We start from the raw sequence: 19,599 nt of genomic DNA on the forward strand, positions 1-19,599 counted from the left end.
GTTCTGTAAGTATGACATTAACCACTCATATGCTGCTCCATTTATACTATAGAATTGTAATTTCTGTAACATAATGTCATGATTCACACAATCAAATGCTTTGGACAAGTCACAGAAAATTGCTGTTGGTGACATTTTACTATTTAAAGACTCTATCATGTGGACAGTGAAATTATATATTACTGTCTCAGTGGAACAGCATTTTTGAAATCTGAACTGTGATTTACTAAGTATCCCATTACTGTTGAGATGGCTAACCACTCTTGAGTACATTATTTTCTCGAAGATTTTTCAAAATGCTGCAAGCAAGGATACTGGCCGATAATTATTGACATCTTTGGTGTCCCCCTTTTTGTAGAGAGGCCTGACAATGGCAAAGTGTCTCCTGCACTGGGCAGTTGCGCGTCTCCTCAGCCTAGCTTCCCTTCCCTGTACAGCGAGTTGGACAATGGGTGGAACAGCTAATGGCAGTCGCTCCTTTATTTCTAGTGTCCATGGCTGCCCAATCAGCAAATGGCCTAATAAGTAGGTGTCATATAAGTGGCTGGCTTTCAAGTGAACAGCAAGGTTTGTTACCCCCCTTATTAACACTCCTTCATCAACAAGAGTGGTAATTTACATCCTCATGCGCCGCTCACGTGGTAAAGCCTACAGTTCTTCCCCCCTCCCCCCTCCCCCAGTTGTCTACCGTGACTGTCGTCTGCTCTTGAACCTGACTATACTGCGTTTAAAATTAGTTGCGACTTTTGATGATTGGCTCGCCAGAGGGGACGCGACGCCGTTGCCCAGGTAACGCCAATAGCGACCCGGCTTTCCCTACCACACTGCCAGTGGGTGGGTTGTTAAAGAGCCCCTCCCTGTTGCCACGCCGGGGTAAATAGTGCCGTGTGGTGTCGCACTTCAGTTGCTTCTGCATTCATAAGCTCTGTTTGTGAAGTGTTATTTTTTGTCCTTGAAGTGTTCTGCAGTGCTCAGGTGTTGTGAACGAGTGTTTTTGTGTTAGCGTTGCGTTGATAATAACAGTGCAGCATGACTGAACGCGAGATTCACAGTTAAAGAGGTCATCCAAGAACATGTTCACCGGCTGCGAAGATAGCGAGCTGTGGAAAGGGAATTCCGATCCGTGGCCATGATCGCGAATTTGTGTGCTCTGTGCGCAGCTATTTTGAAGTCGAGTGCAATAACGGCAGTCCGATTTTAGATTTACAAGAGTGGTGGACAGAACACCTGCTGTACTTAAGATTCATCGATCAACAGTGCTGAGAATTGGCAAGAAGGAAAGAAAGGAAGACGTGAGTGAAGAAGCAACAGCAGGTCACTCTTTATCAGAAGCTCCAGGCAAGAAGCGATGTTATGACAGACGGGTAACGAAGATGGACGCATTCCAGCAGGATGCAATTCGGAGACATGTGTACGCTTATTATCAGCGCAAGGAATATCCTACCTTAAATAAACTGCTTTCCAGGCTCAAAGAAGCAGAGCTGTTCAGTGGGACTAGGTCGTCACTTCGAAACTGTTTACACGAGCTCGGTTTCCAGCACGAAAAGTTTTCGTCTCGGACATTTAACGCGGAGAGAAGCGACATAATAGCGTGAAGAGGCAGGTATTTGCGTGTAGAGACGAATGTTTCGTTCGAAGACAACGTGTGGTTGGTAACTGCGTGAAATCTTATGGGACTTAACTGCTAAGGTCATCAGTCCCTAAGCTTACACACTACTTAACCTAAATTATCCTAAGGACAAACACACACTCCCATGCCCGAGGGAGGACTCGAACCTCCGCCGGGACCAGCCGCACAGTCCATGACAGCAGCGCCTTAGACCGCTCGGCTAATCCTTAGCGGCATGTGTGGTTGGACGAAACGTGGGTTAATGCGTGTCACGCGTTCACAAAGGGGTGGACAAATCGCACAGCACAAGGAACAACGAAAGCGCCGATAGGCAAGGGTGGCAGGATAATCGCCCTCCATGCTGGCTGTGCAAGTGGTTTCATTCCAGGCTGTTTACTGCTGATCCACTCCAGGAAGCAAGGCGACTATCACGAGGAAATGAATGGCAAAGTTATCATGGAGTGGTTTTCTGATGTTCTGCTGCAGAATATGCCTCCAAATACTACAATAGTAACGGACAATGCGCCATATCACTCCGTTGTGATAGATAAAGCTCCGACAATGCAGTGGAGGAAAGCAGATATTTCGCTCTGCGTGCAAAGAAATGATCCATCTAATAAAGTTGAACCTGGCATGAACAAGGCAGAGTTAATGGAACTTGGAGCACTTTTCAAGCCAAAAACTCCACGCTATCAGATCGACGAACTGTCTACCGATAAAGGGCATAATGTTATCAGGCTTCCTCCATATCACCGACATTTAAATCCTATTGAGAACATACGGGCGCAGGTAACAGGTAGTGTGGCAAAAACAACAAGAAATTTACGCTCAGTGACGTTGAAACGCTGACAAAAGAAGCCGTTGCAAGTATTACCCCTCAGGATTGGTTTCGAGTTGTTAGTCATACGGAGAAGGTAGCTGAGGAGACGTGGACTCGTGAAGGACTGCTAGAAGGACAGATTGAAGAGCTGGTAACTGCACTCGGCGCCAATACCTGTTCTGAGGAAGAGGACAATGACGATTCTTCCCTTGGGGTAGCTCCACTTACACGATAACTGTGAGTACGTATAAAAGATCATTGATTTAACTGTTCTGTTCATTACTGACTATTCTTTACCTCCAAAGAATGTTTGCCTGGCGGCCGCTAATGTTCGCAACGTAAGGTAGGTGTAGCTTTATTGCCGGCCGTTGATGCACTGGCACACGCTGGAAGCTGTGCGGAACACTCAAATGTCGTAACTAATTTTAAACTCATTATAGGCTGCGGCTCTGTATGCCATTGTGTCACAGCGTGGCTAGCTAAAACTGGCTGTTTCTACTGACTTAAACTTGCAAATGTACATAAGGGAGTTATTCTCGTCACTCGCGATGCCACGTGTATTAAATCTCTGACAAGTGAAATATACACGCAAAAACCCGTCCCATGTTGGAAAACTAGTGTCTTGGTTCAAATGGCTCTGAGCACTATGGGACTCAACTGCTGAGGTCATTAGTCCCCTAGAACTTAGAACTAGTTAAACCTAACTAACCTAAGGACACCACAAACATCCATGCCCGAGGCAGGATTCGAACCTGCAACCGTAGCGGTCTTGCGGTTCCAGACTGCAGCGCCTTTAACCGCACGGCACTTCGGCCGGCCTAGTGTCTTGCAACACTATAAACAGTACATGAAACTGGGGCACCTGACATCTAAGGTGTCCAAATCCTACTCCTTACAACCTCTCTCCGCTCTCATCTCCACCTATCGCAGCCGAATTCAGCAGCTGGAACGCGGCCCAAAGGGATGCAGAAGAGGATTCTGTACACGCACTGAGCTGAGCGCATAGGAGATGACCGACAGTTTCAAACATGACACTAGGTGTTCATATACACGACTGGCCATTAAAATTGCTACACCAAGAAGAAATGTAGATGATAAACGGGTATTCATTGGACAAATATATTACACTAGAACTCACGTGTGACTACATTTTCACGCAATTTGGGTGCATAGATCCTGAGAAATCAATACCCAGAACAACCACCTCTGGCCGTAATAACGGCCTTGATACGCCTGGGCATTGAGTCAAACAGAGCTTGGATGGCGTGTACAGGTACAGCTGCCCATGCAGCTTCAACACGATACCACAGTTCATCAAGAGTAGTGACTGCTGTATTGTAACGAGCCAGTTGCTCGGCCACCATTGACCAGACGTTTTCAATTGGTGAGAGATCTGGAGAATGTGCTGGTCAGGGCAGCATTCGTACATTTTCTGTATCCAGGAAGGCCCTTACAGGACCTGCAAACTTGCGGTAGTGCATTATCCTGCTGAAATGTATGGTTTCGCAGGGATCAAATGAAAGGTAGATCCACGGGTCGTAACACATTGGAAATGTAACGTCCACTGTTCAAAGTGCCGTCAATGCGAACAAGAGGTGACTGAGACGTGTAACCAATGGCACCCCATACCCTCACGCCGGGTGATACGCCAGTATGGTGATGACGAATACACGCTTCCAATGTGCGTTCACCGCGATGTCGCCAAACACGGATGCGACCATCATGATGCTGTAAACAGAACCTGGATTAACCCGAAAAAATGACGTTCTGCCATTCGTGCACCCAGGCTCGTCGTTGAGTACACCATCGCAGGTGCTCCTGTCTGTGATGCAGCGTCAAGGGTAACTGCAGCCATGGTCACGGAGCTGATAGTCCATGCTGCTGCAAACGTCGTCGAACTGTTCGTGCAGATGGTTGTTGTCTTGCGAACGTCCCGATCTGTTGACCCAGGGACCGAGACGTGGCTGCACGATCTGTTACAGCCATGACGATAAGATGCCTGTCATCTCGACTGCTTGTGATACGAGGCCGTTGGGATGCAGCACGGCGTTCCGTATTACCCTCCTGAACTCCCCGATTCCACATCCTGCTAACAGTCATTGGATCTCGACCAGCGCGAGCCGCAATGTCGCGATACGATAAACCGCAATCGCGATAGACTACAATCCGACCTTTATCAAAGTCGGAAACGTGATGGTACGCGTTTCTCCTCCTTACACGAGGCATCACAACAACGTTTCACAAGTCAACGCCGGTCAACTGCTGTTTGTGTATGAGAAATCGGTTGGAAACTTCCCTCACGTCAGCACGTTGTAGGTGTCGCCACCGGCGCCAACCTTGTGTGAATGCTCTGAAAAGCTAATAATTTGCATATCAGAGCATCGTCTTCCTGTCGGTCTAATTTCACGTCTGTAGCACGTTATCTTCGTGGTATAGCAATTTTAATGGCCAGTAGTGTAGTATTCTTGAGGTACAAATTGACTCTGCTATTCCAATACAGGAATACTTTTAATTTACACACTACAACAGTAACACTGGTAGGCAAAAACTAGTGCGGAGATACATTCTTTACTACTATAACTAAATTCCACAGCCCCAGTAGCATAGCTTTTACAATAATTCTGATGGACTTAGAATCTAATTTGAACAGTCAACAATAGCAAAGGTGTTTTTTTAGAATAACAAATGGCTTGGTTCAAATGATTCAAATGGCTCTGAGCACTATGCGACTTAAGTTCAAAAATGGTTCAAATGGCTCTGAGCACTATGGGACTCAACATCTACGGTCATCAGTCCCCTAGAACTTAGAACTACTTGAACCTAACTAACCTAAGGACATCACACACATCCATGCCCGCGGCAGGATTCGAACCTGCGAACGTAGCAGTCACGCGGTTCCGGACTGAGCGCCTAGATGCGACTTAAGTTCTGAGGTCATCAGCCGCCTAGAACTTAGAACTACTTAAACCTAACTAACCTAAGGACATCACATACATCCATGCCCGAGGCAGGATTCGAACCTGCGACCGTAGCGGTCGCTCGGCTCCAGACTGTAGCGCCTAGAACCGCACGGCCACTTCGGTCGGCTTAGAATAACAATTCTGATGGACTGTGAGCTATATATACACTACGTAGACATATATAGAGCCTACACATATGTTGTGTATCAACAAATGAATCAATATTTAAATTTTTCTATTTTTGGTTTTTTTAAATTTTTATTTACGCTTTTTTCTTTCTTTCACACTCGTTGTGTGCATATATAAATATAATTTTTTTTTTCGTTTTATCTTTTCGTTTCCACACATCCTCTCTCTCTCTCTCTCTCTCTCTCTAGGATACACGTGTACATAGTACACAAAAATATTAATTTCTTTTCCACACATTCCCTCTATCTCTCTCTCTCTCTCTCTCTCTATATATATATATATATATATATATATATATATATACACGTGTACATTCTACACAAAAATATTTACATGACACACACTCACACACACACACACACACACACACACAAATTAATTACACTATGATAAAAGGGTCATACTACTACTCTGCAGAAACTCTCTCTCTCTCTATCACTCAGAGTCCCCCACTCATTCTTCTCGCTACAAGTGAGTAGTGTGGGTATGGATGAGTTTCAATCCCGTCATCACAAATGACCGTTTTATCATCATGAGGCGACAGACCGATTTTTGACTGCAGTGCAGTGTACACCTCGTGTCCTCTCAAACGAATACTGGTCTACCATACCACATGCGCTGTTTGTGCTGCAGCACTGCGAACACCACTGCACAGGCACCGCAAATAGTCTTCGATAGAGAGGGCTCTCGATGCCATGCGATGCACACCCTTAGCCTCTGGGTGGCACCTTCCAATGTGCGATAGGTATACATTTTTGAGCGTAGACCTACAAACTCCACAACTGGCAATCCATTCGACTCGTCCTTCATAAGACTAATAACCTTCTTGTTCTGCGGAATAATAGCATAAGGATTATCGGTCGTATATGAGGATGTGTCGAATTCTTTACTGTGGCACCTAATTACTTCATATGGATTGCAGTTCTTCACCCCATATGATGGCTGGGTGTTGTGTGATGTCTTTAGGTTAGTTAGGTTTAAGTAGTTCTAAGTTCTAGGGGACTGATGACCATAGCTGTTAAGTCCCATAGTGCTCAGAGCCATTTTTTTCTTCACCCAATAGATGAAGTTATCTGTATCCATATAAAGTAATTTAGGATCTGCAAAATGTGTTTTCGCAAACTCGTAATGAAAGCAGTACATGTGGAGTTTGGATAGGTGTAGTATGCACATCTCCACATAAATAGGTTTTGTAAACTCTACTGCAGTCTTCGCCGCCTCCACAACAACAAAGTTCTTATTGAATATGGTGACCCGCTTAAAATATGGTCTGGGAATGCATTTTCTTATGCCATAGCGCCCATCCCATTCGGTTCTAATCAAAATTTCTCGTCGGTCCCTCAAATTCTCTATTGTTTTACGGAAAATTGAATTATTCATTAGTTTATAAAAATCTTTCTCAAAGTCACATGTCACGGAAGCTCTCTGTCTCTCATTCAAATCAATATACTCCTTCAACCAGCGCGAGTGCTTGAAGATGATAGCCCGGGTGATTCTAACCATCTCCATACCCAAGCTGAGGCACTGCTGGAGGTGATGATAATGACTAATGTACCTCCACTAATCCTCCAGCGTTGTCATTAGTTTTGGTGTGCAGCCTCCTCGCGGAACTAGTGGCTCTGGACACAGCGGCAAATCGGTGTGGACATCATGCAAACTAATAGGGTATGTGAGTTCTGCCTCTAACACATGCCCTACGTCAGAATCAGCTGCCATACCCCCCATGATTTTTCCACCTAATCCCTTGCATTCATCTTCGGGCACCCATAGAAAGTCACCAATTGGCAGTGATTGCTGCATGACGTGCCCATATAAATTATTCACACAGAGGTACATTATATACAACTCGAATCAAGGGATGCATTGAACCTGTCCCCCATCCACGGGTTATTTGCCTTTGCGTGCCTATGAACACATTGGCAAAGTCCCCCACAAATCCCTCACTCAAAGAAAATAAGCATGTTAGCATCGGTCAATAATTCACTGCTGCAGTTCGTTTTCTTGAGCATTGCGTCCCAAGACAATCCAGGCGCTGTGTAATAAAAGGCGGGATTCAGAGAATATGTGGTCATACATAGACTCTGGAATTTCTCAACAACGTCCGCAAGCATGCGTACGTCTGTGTCCATGTAAAGCCACGTGTACTCTCCTAAAGTGGAAATATTGAATTCCCGCCAGACATTCACGGCATGCTCATACTCTGCATCTGTTATGGCATTGTCTGTATGATTGCTGGAGAATGCAGTTACGTCGGGTAGCACGATTTCGTCGAGTTTCGCCGTACTATCCACATACTCATATGGGAAAGCACCCTTCCTAGTGACAATTTGAAACTTTTCCTCGTCGGGAAATGCAGCTCGAGTGATATGCATATACTCCGAGGTAGAGTTTCAATGAGTTTCTGCAGTGGTACCTGCATAAAATGTAGCGTACCATGGAGGCGGAGCGTAATTCTTGATGTCATTCATTTGCAGAATGAAATGTATTTCTCGATGTTCTCATGTAGGGCACTGACCTGATCTTTCTCCAAACCGAAATCAGGCAAATGCTAAACCAGAAAGTGGGCGTCATACCCACTTAAATTGTGGAAGAAAATGGGTATGTGTCTAGGTAGCTGGTAGTTCAAATTGCACGCATTGTGAGCTGCTCCATGGAACTTCCCCCTAAGATGACAGTGGTGCCTACGAGAAGTTTCCACTTTTCTATCTAATGGCAGCCGACAAATATGACAATCAACTGCGTTATAATACAAATCTTCATTCTCCTTCAATTTCGTCATGGGAACGTTGCCACTGTAAAGCTTATCAGCCACCCATGAAAGTTTTTCGAGCTCAGTGAGCAGCCAAACTGCAGGGCTGTCCCCGACGTAAGATTTGTAACAGTTAACACTGGAATCATATGATGGTACAATTTGGTACGCTGCAGCATATGGTACATGTTTTTCTGTAAAGGTGGTACATGAGGCTGTAGGGTCGCCTTCACAGCGGGTCACAGGAGCGAGGAGGCATTCAAAGTCGGCGTACACTACAAAAGGGCATCACTCCTGGTGATGAGCATTTTCAAACTATATGAATTTGTTGTCCTCAGTAGGCATAGTAACACGAACTGGATCCTTGGAAGTGCAGTCTACTAGATGCGCAGATAATAACTTCTCTGAGAAGAAATAATTCAGACACCTTAAGTAAAAATATGTTGCTTATGTTCATGTTTATTTATCTGGGTGGAAAGGAGTCGGGACTTGTGTTTGATGCAAACATAGTGATAATTGTCACCTTCAGAGAAGAGCAGTATGTTAACATGCAGCTCACGCTCACCTGCAATTTTTGAGAAATGGAAGGGGCCGACAACAATATACTTGTCTTGCTCATCTGACTTGCTTTTCTTCTCCAGGCCATAAACATGAACCGATATGCCGGTATTCTGCACCTCAAATTTAGGCATGTCCTGGATATTGATGGGGAACTCTATACCATCAAAGGTACAACACTTATGAATGTCAAGGTATCTACCATATTGGGATGCGCACTCTGGATTCTGTATACTATTTCTTTCGCAAGCCAGGACTGACCATGCAAAACAAGTCTGATCCTTTCTATTTTGGACATTAATGCATGCCTGCTTATTAGCTGTATCTTTAGGGAGCTTGGTATAGCCAGACCCTCCATTTACTGGATGGTAGACGTGTGTGTGGATGTCCAGGTGTAGAACTCTGATGAGTGCTTTAGCTGAGCCTCTCACTTCCATTTCAGAAAATCATCCCAGTACAGCACTCAAGGTGGATTTACGAAACCACTCGGCAATTGATATGCTCCGTGTTATCACGCCATTTTCCCCCAAAGATAATGAAGACTCTTCTCTTCAACACCAGACGCAACTTTGGGGAGGGGGGAGGGGTCAATAATTCAATGCAAAGCACCGCACTGCATTTGATGGTGGGACACTGCGGTTCATTGACTACCTTGAGGAGCTCCGCTACCACGACAGCAAGGCACGCCCTTAGAAAACCAACAGGTTTGCAGTACCCTCCTGCCGGGTTCTCGATCCTCGTGAACGAGATTCATTCCTCAAAGGCGTCTGCAATCACCGAGTACTCTAACTGCAGTATGGTACCACTGACCTGATGTCCTTCACTAAAAGGACAGGAGAAGGAACTGCCACTAGCCACAGGATCTTCTCTATTACTATCACTATAACTACAAGTAGTCGATGTATTTGGCGAGGTGGACAGGGGTGTGTGCCGTACCTTAGGTGATCGGCGAGGACGTGACGGCGGGGGAAGAAACGCTGCAGAATCCAGCTGCCGCGAGCAGCCTGGTTGCCGCAGCCCTGACCCGCTAGCCTCAGGGAGGGCGGCCCATGGGCGCCAGAGCGATGCTGTGGCGGGGGCCGGGGGCAACAGCGACGATGGTGGCGGTGGCGGCGGTGGGGCCGGCGGTGGCGGCGACTAGCGGTGCTCTTGCCGCCGAAGCACGCCTCACAGGACCTCGTTTAGATGTTATGCTAGGAAAGAAAGGATGCTGATTATTTGTAAGCAGTGTGAGTATATGTACTACCTGTCTCGCTCTAGCTCCTTGACAGCTCCCTCAACTCCTCACACCGATGAATGTCTCTCTCCATCTCCTCCACCCACTGTGGCATTTCATCCTCGCGTGATTCATTCCCCCTATATCACCTGCAACGTAATGATGTAATAATAACAAAACATACACACACACACACACACACGCACAAACTATGGGGAAAATATATATATATATATATATATATATATATATATATATATATATATATATATATATATATATATATATATATATCAGGAAACATTCCTCACACACAAATAAAGAAAAGATGTTATGTGGACATGTGTCCGGAAACGCTTAATTTCCATGTTAGAGCTCATTTTAGTTTCGTTAGTATGTACTGTACTTCCTCGATTCACCGCCGGTTGGCCCGATTGAAGGAAGGTAATGTTGACTTCCGTGCTTGTGTTGACATGCGACTCATTACTCTACAGTACTAGCATCAAGCACATCAGTACGTAGCATCAACAGATTAGTGTTCATCATGAACGTGGTTTTGCAGTCAGTGCAATGTTTACAAATGCGGAGTTGGCAGATGCCCATTTTATGTATGGATTAGCATGCGGCAATAGCCGTGGCGCGGTACGTTTGTATCGAGACAGATTTCCAGAACGAAGGTGTCCCGACAGGAAGACGTTCCAAGCAATTGATCGGCGTCTTAGGGAGCACGGAACATTCCAGCCTATGACTCGCTACTGGGGAAGACCTAGAAAGACGAGGACACCTGCAATGGACGAGGCAATTCTTTGTGCAGTTGACGATACCCCTAATGTCAGCGTCAGAGAAGTTGCTGCTGTACAAGGTAACGTTGACCACGTCACTGTATAGAGTGTACTACGGGAGAACCAGTTGTTTCCGTACCGTGTACAGCGTGTGCAGGCACTATCAGCAGCTGATTGGCCGCCACGGGTACACTTCTGCGAATGGTTCATCCAACAATGTGTCAATCCTCATTTCAGTGCAAATGTTCTCTTTACGGATGAGGCTTCATTCCAACGTGATCAAATTGTAAATTTTTTTATAATCAGCATGTGTGGGCTGACGAGAATGCGCACGCGATTGTGCAATCATGTCATCAACACAGATTTTCTGTGAACGGTTGGGCAGGCATTGTTGGTGATGCCTTGATTGCGCCCCATGTTCTTCGACCTACGCTCAATGGAGCACGTTACCATGATTTCATACGGGATACTCTACGTGTGCTGCTAGAACATGTGCCTTTACAAGTACGACGCAACATGTGGTTCATGCACGATGGAGCTCCTGCACATTTCAGTCGAAGTGTTCGTACGCTTCTCAAGAACAGATTCGGTGACCGATGGATTGGTAGAGGCGGACCAATTCCATGGCTTTCACCTCCTCCTGACCTCAATCCTCTTGACTTTCATTTATGGGGGCATTTGAAAGCTCTTGTCTACGCAACCTCGGTACCAAATGTAGAGACTCTTCGTGCTCATATTGTGAACGGCTGTGATACAATACGCCATTCTCCAGGGCTGCATCAGCACATCAGGGATTCCATGAGACGGAGGGTGGACGTATGTATCCTCGCTAACGGAGGACATTTTGAACATTTCCTGTAACAAAGTGTTTGAAGTCACGCTGGTACGTTCTGTTGCTGTGTGTTTCCATTCCATGATTAATGTGATTTGAAGAGAAGTAATAATATGAGCTCTAACAGGGAAAGTAAGCGTTTCCGGACACATGTCCACACAACATATTTTCTTTCTTTGTGTGTGAGGAATGTTTCCTGAAAGTTTGGCCGTACCTTTTTGTAACACCCGATATATATATATATATATATATATATATATATATATATATATATATATATATATATATATACTCCTGAAAATTGAAATAAGAACACCGTGAATTCATTGTCCCAGGAAGGGGAAACTTTATTGACACATTCCTGGGGTCAGATACATCACATGATCACACTGACAGAACCACAGGCACATAGACACAGGCAACAGAGCATGCACAATGTCGGCACTAGTACAGTGTATATCCACCTTTCGCAGCAATGCAGGCTGCTATTCTCCCATGGAGACGATCGTAGAGATGCTGGATGTAGTCCTGTGGAACGGCTTGCCATGCCATTTCCACCTGGCGCCTCAGTTGGACCAGCGTTCGTGCTGGACGTGCAGACCGCGTGAGACGACGCTTCATCCAGTCCCAAACATGCTCAATGGGGGACAGATCCGGAGATCTTGCTGGCCAGGGTAGTTGACTTACACCTTCTAGAGCACGTTGGGTGGCACAGGATACATGCGGACGTGCATTGTCCTGTTGGAACAGCAAGTTCCCTTGCCGGTCTAGGAATGGTAGAACTATGGGTTCGATGACGGTTTGGATGTACCGTGCACTATTCAGTGTCCCCTCGACGATCACCAGTGGTGTACGGCCAGTGTAGGAGATCGCTCCCCACACCATGATGCCGGGTGTTGGCCCTGTGTGCCTCGGTCGTATGCAGTCTTGATTGTGGCGCTCACCTGCACGGCGCCAAACACGCATACGACCATCATTGGCACCAAGGCAGAAGCGACTCTCATCGCTGAAGACGACACGTCTCCATTCGTCCCTCCATTCACGCCTGTCGCGACACCACTGGAGGCGGGCTGCACGATGTTGGGGCGTGAGCGGAAGACGGCCTAACGGTGTGCGGGACCGTAGCCCAGCTTCATGGAGACGGTTGCGAATGGTCCTCGCCGATACCCCAGGAGCAACAGTGTCCCTAATTTGCTGGGAAGTGGCGGTGCGGTCCCCTACGGCACTGCGTAGGATCCTACGGTCTTGGCGTGCATCCGTGCGTCGCTGCGGTCCGGTCCCAGGTCGACGGGCACGTGCACCTTCCGCCGACCACTGGCGACAACATCGATGTACTGTGGAGACCTCACGCCCCACGTGTTGAGCAATTCGGCGGTACGTCCACCCGGCCTCCCGCATGCCCACTATACGCCCTCGCTCAAAGTCCGTCAACTGCACATACGGTTCACGTCCACGCTGTCGCGGCATGCTACCAGTGTTAAAGACTGCGATGGAGCTCCGTATGCCACGGCAAACTGGCTGACACTGACGGCGGCGGTGCACAAATGCTGCGCAGCTAGCGCCATTCGACGGCCAACACCGCGGTTCCTGGTGTGTCCGCTGTGCCGTGCGTGTGATCATTGCTTGTACAGCCCTCTCGCAGTGTCCGGAGCAAGTATGGTGGGTCTGACACACCGGTGTCAATGTGTTCTTTTTTCCATTTCCAGGAGTGTATTTAATTGTAGTTACACTGGTAAACATGTTCCTGGCTCCCAATATTCTTGTGAGTCTTGTATGTATTTGCTGATTTTACCGAACTATCAGTTTAATAAGTCACGGCTGCAAAATAATAACGCGGATTATTTACAGACGAATGGAAAAACTAGTAGAAGCCGACCTCGGGGAAGATCAGTTTGGATTCCGTAGAAATGTTGGGACACATGAGGCAATACTGACCCTACGACTTATCTTAGAAGAAAGATTAAGAAAAGGCAAACCTACGTTTCTAACATTTGTAGACTTAGAGAAAGCATTTGACAATGTTGACTGGAATACGCTCTTTCAAATTCTTAAGGGGGCAGGGGTAAAATATAGGGAGCGAAAGCCTATTTACAATTTGTACAGAAACCAGATAGCAGTTATAAGAGTGGAGGGGCATGAAAGGGAAGCAGTGGTTGGGAAGGGAGTGAGACAGGGTTGTAGTCTCTCCCCGATGTTATTCAATCTGTATATTGAGCAAGCAGTGAAGGAAACAAAAGAAAAATTCGGAGTAGGTATTAAAATCCAGGGAGAACAAATAAAAACTTTGAGGTTCACCGATGACATTGTAATTCTGTCAGAGACAGTAAAGGACTTGGAAGAGCAGTTGAATGGAATGGATAGTGTCTTGAAAGGAGGGTATAAGATGAACATCAACAAAAGCAAAACGAGGATAATGGAATGTAGTCGAATTAAGTCGGATGATGCTGAGGGAATTAGATTAGGAAATGAGACACTTAAAGTAGTAAAGGAATGTTGCTATTTGGGGAGCAAAATAACTGATGATGATCAAAGTAGAGAGGATATAAAATGTAGACTGGCAATGGCAAGGAAAGCGTTTCTGAAGAAGAGAAATTTGTTAACATCGAGTATAGATTTAAGTGTCAGGAAGTCGTTTCTGAAAGTATTTGTATGGAGTGTAGCCATGTATGGAAGTGAAACATGGACGATAATTAGTTTTGACAAGAAGAGAATAGAAGCTTTTGAAATGTGGTGCTACAGAAGAATGCTGAAGATTAGATGGGTACTTCACATAACTAATGAGAAAATATTGAATAGAATTTGGGAGAAGAGAAGTTTCTGGCACAACTTGACTAGAAGAAGGGATTGGTTGGTAGGACATGTGTTGAGGCATCAAGGGATCACCAATTTAGTATTGGAGGGCAGCGTGGAGGGTAAAAATCGTAGAGGAAGACCAAGAGATGAATACACTAAGCAGATATCAGAAGGATGTAGGTTGCAGTAGGTACTGGGAGATGAAGAAGCTTGCACAGGATAGAGTGGCATGGAGAGCTGCATCAAACCAGTCTCAGGACTGAAGACCACAACAACAACAGACAACTTTTGCAGGATTTAACTGTCAGTGTAATTAAGCGATCTGTTCAAAATAATTTTGCCACTGAAAGTCTTGTCTGCAGAAAATAGTGGTGGACAGTGCTCCCACACCAGCAGCAGGAGCAGTTTCGTGGGTAAATTCAGTGACGAATGGGCTGTCCCATTAGGATCGCTAGGAACATTGCACCCTGTGCTCTTCTGGGAAGTATTGGAACATCTGGACCTGCACTGCAGCTATGCATCATTGCACCAGCTATGGTGCCTAGGTGAACACGTATTTCAACAGGAATTTCTCAGGTGTCAAGTATGAAAGGGATGTTGCCACCTGATGCCTGTGTGACGCGAACGGGTACCTCTGCGTGGCTTGGCAGCTGCCGGTGCATCCCGACTTCTGGGAGCGTGTGCGGTAGCGTCCTGTGTAGTCCAGTGGACAGGGGGCACAGGGCAGTGTACGCGTGCATTGGTGCCTTTTTTTTATTAGTGATCTTTGTTTAAACTATATTCCATCGATTTGACTGACTGATAGGATGCTGTGAATTTAAAAAAAAAAAAAAAAAAAAAAGTCTCCCATACATGTGAAGAATATCGATTTAATTAATTTGCATATTTTTTTAACATCAACGTGGTGTTAGCGGTACAGTAGTTAATGGGAGGGTTTGCGTGAGCGGGTGACATGGAGCAGAACAGCAGGTTAAGTGCAGAACACTACGCTAATTTGCATAATTTTTATGTAAAACGCTGTACAATAATTTAAGGGTGTGGGTGACAAAGAAGAATGCGCGAGTTATGGCGTTCAAAAGCATGCAAAATTCGAAAATTGTAATAGAAAATGGTGGGAGGTATCGAAGGTGGTACAATAGTTTACGGAAATGGGGGTGACATGGGAAACCATTTAACAGATCAATAGGTTAAGTGCTGACAAATGACGAAACATTAGGTTACGACACCCAGAGTACAGTGCCAAACATTAGGTTATGCAGCATGTTTGCCCCATATAATTGCTTCTTGCAAGGCTTACATGTTTCCAAACAGCAGAGAATGATGAACAAGAGAAATCCAACCCCCACAAACTGAAATTTTTATAAATAAACAATATACCACTGAATTTCCTGTTATGAGATCCTTCCTCTCCACCAATTCCCATATATTCCATAAACTACCTTGAATCCTCTAAATTGATGAAATAAACAATATTCCACACACAGGCCACCCAGAGTGGCCGTACGGTTCTAGGCACTACAGTCTGGAACCGAGCGACCACTATGGTCGCAGGTTCGAATCCTGCCTCGGGCATGGATGTGTGTGGTGTCCTTAGGTTTAATTAGTTCTAAGTTCTAGGCGACTGATGACCTCAGAAGTTAAGTCGCATAGTGCTCAGAGCCATTTGAACCATTTTCCACACACAGCAATCGAGTTTCCTCAAAATGGCCGATCAACTGAGTCTTTTTCCCGCCAATTTCCGGGAGGGAGGGTGGGAGGGGAGGGGGGATTATCAGAGGAGGAGAGGTTAATTAATTGATCAATTTAATTAATTGAAAAGAGTGAGAGGGGAGCATATTCCAGTAACTCAGACCTGAAAGAGTACCTGTAGCAGCGAGGGGGGGTGGGGGTTGTGGGAGTGGGAGGGGTTGCGAGGAACAATAGGTTAACTGCCTGTCAATCAAAAGGAAGGATTCTTTTAGCAGAACAATAGGTTATGTACCTGTCAATGAAAGGAGAACAATAGGTTTGCCCCTGAGTCTATACCTGCCCCTGATGTAGGCAACCCACACTAACAAAATCCACTGGTGTGGGCCTAGTCCCTCTACTTACATGGTGGTCAGGCTATGGGTCCTCCGGGTTCCTATGCAGGAACTTGCAAACAGCCATTGACCAATGCGGTGGAGCTCTATTTTGCTGAAAGATGATGTTGGGTTGCAAGTCTTGTATCTGAGAGTACACAAACTGCTCCTACATGTCCAGATATACTGACCCATTCACTGTTTGTTCCACAAAGAAGAATGGTCCAACAATCTTGTCGTGCATTAGCCCACACCACACATTTAGTTTAGGGTTATCACGAACATGTTCAATGACAACGTGCGGATTTTTCGAACCCCAAATCCGAACATTATGCCTATTAATGCTTTCTGATAGATGGAAGGTTGCCTCATCTGAGAATAAACATCTTTCCAGGAAGCTGGCATCCATATCAAGATGCTGCAGCATATCCACATCAAATTGTTGTCAGTATGGTTTGTCATTAGGCGTCAGATGTTGCAGAATTTGCACACATACGAAGATGCTGGTGAACTTCACGATGCAATGTTGATCGAGGTACTTCAAGTTTCCTAGATGCTTGACGAATTGACTTATGTGGGAAACGTTGGTCTGATGTCCTCCACTGTTTCTTCTGAAACTCTGTAACTTGCACCACCAGAATGTTTCAGAACGCTTCCTGTTGCCAGAAACTTCCTATACCATTCCTTAATTGTTTTCACAACCACGATAATTCCTTTGCACAGTAATCGGCGATTTAGTTTCTGCAAACCACACTACTGGTTGCGTGTGCTGCTGTGGAGTCGCCATTTTCACTTGATGTGGCCGTGCTGCACTCTAGCGAAGATACTTGACACTTCTGACACGCGAATATAAATTCTTTGAGATACTCTAAAATGTGGTGCATTTTGCATTGTAGTATCTACTGTGGTTTTTCTCGTCTGGATCCTTGAAATCAGGGAGGTTTGAGTGGGACACCCTGTAGTATTAACCATTTTTATGGAGCCCTAAAAAATTGAGGTTTTATTGGTATATTACGTACATTAAATGTCATCGAACCTTAACTTACTTTGCAGACTGGAGACAACATTGATTGTACCTTCATCTGACCCATATGGTCACGTAGTTTTTCTATCTCTAGATACATAACTCTGTATGTTAATTATTCTTAAAAGACTGTGACAAATTCTAAGTCCAAATTCTGTAACTTGTTTTGGGAAACCATTCAACTTTTAATTGAGAAATTCAAAATTACTGTTCCAAATGATGAATTTACCTATATTTCGATTATCGTATGATATATAATTATCAATAACTCCGCCAAAGCCGGTCCCAAGCCCGGTTGAAAAAGGAGGAGAGGTAGGAGTAACACCCCGTCAAAACACCTTGGTTCACCTGGCCCAGATGATAATACCTTGTGAGGGCCCCTTGCCATGGATACGTTGAAGACCTCAACGGCAGTGAAGGCGGAGATGAAGATCATCGGTAAGGAGGAACTGCGGAAGAGGCAGCCCAAACCCACTAGCGTCTGTTTTGGAATCCACCAGGTAGTGGTCAGCGTCTGTTCACCTAGTTGGTGCGGCTGCTCGATGCTCTTCTCGATCTCAACAATCAAGTCGGAAACATGTGACCTTCATAGAAGATCATGATGGAACAAAAGGAAAGAAATCCATTACCCCAGGCATCAGCCTAGACTGAATCTTCCTGGTCATCCAATTCTGGGGGACCAGGAACGTCATGCACAGAAGAGTCGGAGCTTCTCAAAATCTCTAAGACCAAAACAGAAAAACTTCATAGGAACTCTCAACACAAACACACTCTCCAAAGTATGTAAACTCAAACAACTCACAAATACTATGGAAAACATAAAAATCCTTGCGATTCAAGAAACACGATTTACTGACGAAAATCATTTTGATTCAGGAAACTTCAGAATCTACTCAGGAAAACCTGCAGTCCAGCTGAACAAGGGACCCAAACAATTTGGCACAGCTTTTGTTGTGCACAAATCAATTATAGACTCAATAATAAATTTCCATTCAACATCAGAAAGAATCTCGACAATCTCAGTAAAATCTGGAAACAAGGCATACACACTGATAAATGCACATGCCCCCACAAATGATTACAATAGAAAAGATCCACAGGCAACAGATTACTTCTGGGAACTACTGGAGGAAACCTCAAATAAAATCCCTACTCATCACGTGAAAATTATGTTAGGAGATTTCAATGGACAACTCGGCAAAGAGAAAAAATTCAGGAAAACAACGGGAACGGCGAGAGACTGATAAACTTCTGCGAAAATTTTGATCTTAAAATCATGTCTACACAATTCCTTAAACCTGTAAACAAACTTACAACATGGAAATCACCAAATTCAACTTTGGGTGAATTTCAGATAGACCATGTTGCCATATCTAATAATAATACCAAAGAAATACTCAATGTACGAACCAGAAAGGGATTTTTTTTAAGTCAGTCCACCATCTGCTGCAAATAAAGATTAGATTTCAACCTAACAGAAAGAAACCACCAGTGAACAAAACAGTTAGAATTGATCCAGAATACCTTAAACTTAACAAGAGGGAGACTCTCCAGAAAACTGAGCAATCAAACGCAACGAACTGGAAGGAACTTGCAGAAGTACTGAAAAACACTATAAAATTTGGCAAACCCCAAGAAAGAGAAAACACAGATGGTGGAACAGTGCATGTGATGAACCAACAGAAGAAAGAATAGAAGCTTGGAAAACTTTCAGTAGCAACAAAATTACAGAAAAATGGTAGGAATTTTTGAGAATACAGAAGAGATCATCCAAGGCAATACGAAGAGAAAAACGTAGATATGACATAAGCCGGCTTAAAGAAATTGAACAAGAATTTATCAAGAACAACACCAGAAATTTTTACAAAATTTTCAAAGAAAACCTAGCACGGTATTAATCACATAATCTGAACCTTCGCTGGCCTGATGGATCACTGGAAACCAACCCTGAAAAGAACTGTCAAATTTTAGCTAAATATTTTCACTCACTTCTCAAATGCGAGCCTC

Source organism: Schistocerca piceifrons, chromosome 3, assembly GCF_021461385.2.
Source record: "Schistocerca piceifrons isolate TAMUIC-IGC-003096 chromosome 3, iqSchPice1.1, whole genome shotgun sequence".
NCBI classification, from domain to species: Eukaryota; Metazoa; Arthropoda; class Insecta; order Orthoptera; family Acrididae; genus Schistocerca; species Schistocerca piceifrons.